Consider the following 2500-nt stretch of genomic DNA (forward strand, 5'->3'; position numbering starts at 1 on the left):
CAGTGCCACAAAGCCTTTCAACTGAAAGCTGTCCCAGCACACTAGAGCGCAGCCTACCAGAGCTGTTTCTGTAGTGTAGTGGTATCACATTCGCCTAACACGCGAAAGGTCCCCGGTTCGAGACCGGGCAGAAACATGGTGCTGGTTTCTTTTTATTTCCACAATGTCAATCGGACACATTTGACCGCATGCAGGTTTCGACAGGTATGGACAGGCCGGCACTACGCCATGAGTGATCTGAGGCCAGCCCTTATTTGCACCCTGCAAACTGTCCACTGGCTCCATCAGTGGGCGTTTCCTGCTATCCCTGGGTCCTTAAGTGAGTGTTTGGGTACTTTTGATGCAGAGATCGGGGCATGAAAACCGGCGCTGGCACCTGGCGACATTGGGTACTGAAGAATCTTTCCCAATCCTGCCCATAGCTGTCAGGGTGGCCGAGTGGTCTAAGGCGCCAGACTCAAGAGGCGCAGCTCTTCCCTGCATCTGGGTGTTCTGGTCTCCGATTGGAGGCGTGGGTTCAAATCCCACTCCTGACAAGCCGGGCTCATTTTTTTGAGCACATTTCAGAGTGTAAGGCTTGCGGAAAACCTCGTGGGGGCCCCCGAATGCAGCGCCCGGCAAGCCTCCCTGTTCTCTTCTGCTGCCTTGCAACTGGAGCTGTCTGCCAGAGACGCCGGAGGCACACCTGCCCTTAAACCCCCACTGGCCCACGGTTGCAAAACCTGCATTTTCTAGTGGCTGGCTTGGTGGCATATGTCACTGAGCCCAGTCTACTCAGGAAGTGAAAAAAGTCCCCTTCACAGTTGGAGAAAGTGCTCTCCTGCCACCTGTCGGTCGTTGAAGGCACCACACCTCAGCAAAATAAAAATAAAAAAACAGACATGCTCAGTTCGGGGGATGTAAAGGTATTTACATAGCAAGAACAGAGAGGCTGTTGGGAGATGACAGAAGCCATGCTGCCCCAGAGTTCTCTTCTGAAATTCGCAGGAATCCAGAGGTTGGAGCGGGCTGAGGGAGTGCGCCTTCTTGCCTCTGTCGGCTTTCAAGACACATCCTCCTGCTGGGAAGCTGCCCACCCTGAGCAGCACAGGTTTGCGCTCTAGGCCGGTCGGCCACATATATCTCGCCTGATCGAGCCCGATCGAGCGGCAGCAGATGGCCTTTGGCCAGCGAAGGCTGCCGCTCTTCTTCTTGTTTCTCTGCTTGAGAGGCAGCTCAGTCCTCTGCGCTTGCGCCAGGGGCAGGCCACGTGACACGCAGGGGTCAGGCCTTGGAGAGACTGGGGCATGGCGCCAAGTGAGGTAAGCAGACCACCCCCCTCCCCCTCACTGCTCTCTGCATGCGGTGGCTCGTTGGTCTAGGGGTATGATTCTCGCTTAGGGTGCGAGAGGTCCCGGGTTCAAATCCCGGACGAGCCCTTTTTTTTGGAGCGCCGAAAACAAAAAACACAGAGTCCCCAATTCCCCCCCAAAAATAGTTTGTGCGTGACCGTATCTGGTTCGATGCCCGTCGCCAATGGTTGGCTGCTTTTAAGCCCATGGCCCAAGAGGCAGTGTTGGAAATTCCCCCTCCTTTGTAATGATGCGCTGGCGGCGAGCTGATGTATAAAGGTTTGGACATGCCTTCTGGGTGGGGACTGCCATGGCTCGTGCCACTGTTGCATCCAGCTTGGTCTTTTGTATGTGTCTGCAGCCTGTGTGTGAGGTGCTGTGAGTGCTGCCATGTAGGTCCGGCGCAGGCTTGCGCCAAACTTTCACGTTGGTGTGTGACACCTGGCAGGTACCAGCGGGCCCCCTGAGACATCAGTGCCACAAAGCCTTTCAACTGAAAGCTGTCCCAGCACACTAGAGCGCAGCCTACCAGAGCTGTTTCTGTAGTGTAGTGGTTATCACATTCGCCTAACATGCAAAAGGTCCCCGGTTCGAGACCGGGCAGAAACATGGTGCTGGTTTCTTTTTATTTCCACAATGTCAATCGGACACATTTGACCGCATGCAGGTTTCGACAGGTATGGACAGGCCGGCACTACGCCATGAGTAATCTGAGGCCAGCCCTTATTTGCACCCTGCAAACTGTCCACTGGCTCCATCAGTGGGCGTTTCCTGCCATCCCTGGGTCCTTAAGTGATTGTTTGGGTACTTTTGATGCAGAGATCGGGGCATGAAAACCGGCGCTGGCACGTGGCGACATTGGGTACTGAAGAATCTTTCCCAATCCTGCCCATAGCTGTCAGGGTGGCCGAGTGGTCTAAGGCGCCAGACTCAAGAGGCGCAGCTCTTCCCTGCATCTGGGTGTTCTGGTCTCCGATTGGAGGCGTGGGTTCAAATCCCACTCCTGACAAGCCGGGCTCATTTTTTTGAGCACATTTCAGAGTGTAAGGCTTGCGGAAAACCTCGTGGGGGCCCCCGAATGCAGCGCCCAGCAAGCCTCCCTGTTCTCTTCTGCTGCCTTGCAACTGGAGCTGTCTGCCAGAGACGCCGGAGGCACACCTGCCCTTAAA

General features: G+C 55.4%; 5 non-coding genes across 5 annotated transcripts; all 5 read left to right on the forward strand.

The window, feature by feature from the left end:
- The first annotated feature begins 64 nt into the window (after nucleotides 1-64).
- TRNAV-AAC (transfer RNA valine (anticodon AAC)) lies at nucleotides 65-136 on the forward strand. Its single transcript has one exon. It is a non-coding gene; the product is annotated as a tRNA-Val (tRNA).
- Nucleotides 137-424: 288 nt separating this feature from the next.
- Nucleotides 425-536, forward strand: TRNAL-CAA (transfer RNA leucine (anticodon CAA)). The gene is made up of 2 exons: nucleotides 425-462; nucleotides 491-536. It is a non-coding gene; the product is annotated as a tRNA-Leu (tRNA).
- An 810-nt stretch (nucleotides 537-1346) lies between these two features.
- On the forward strand, nucleotides 1347-1418 carry TRNAP-AGG (transfer RNA proline (anticodon AGG)). The gene has a single exon. It is a non-coding gene; the product is annotated as a tRNA-Pro (tRNA).
- Nucleotides 1419-1867: 449 nt separating this feature from the next.
- Nucleotides 1868-1940, forward strand: TRNAV-AAC (transfer RNA valine (anticodon AAC)). The gene has a single exon. It is a non-coding gene; the product is annotated as a tRNA-Val (tRNA).
- Nucleotides 1941-2228: 288 nt separating this feature from the next.
- On the forward strand, nucleotides 2229-2340 carry TRNAL-CAA (transfer RNA leucine (anticodon CAA)). Its single transcript has 2 exons — nucleotides 2229-2266; nucleotides 2295-2340. It is a non-coding gene; the product is annotated as a tRNA-Leu (tRNA).
- The last annotated feature ends 160 nt before the right edge of the window (nucleotides 2341-2500 follow it).

Source organism: Ambystoma mexicanum, chromosome 2q (genome assembly GCF_040938575.1).
Source record: "Ambystoma mexicanum isolate Mex_15411 chromosome 2q, UKY_AmexF1_1, whole genome shotgun sequence".
Classification (NCBI taxonomy): domain Eukaryota; kingdom Metazoa; phylum Chordata; class Amphibia; order Caudata; family Ambystomatidae; genus Ambystoma; species Ambystoma mexicanum.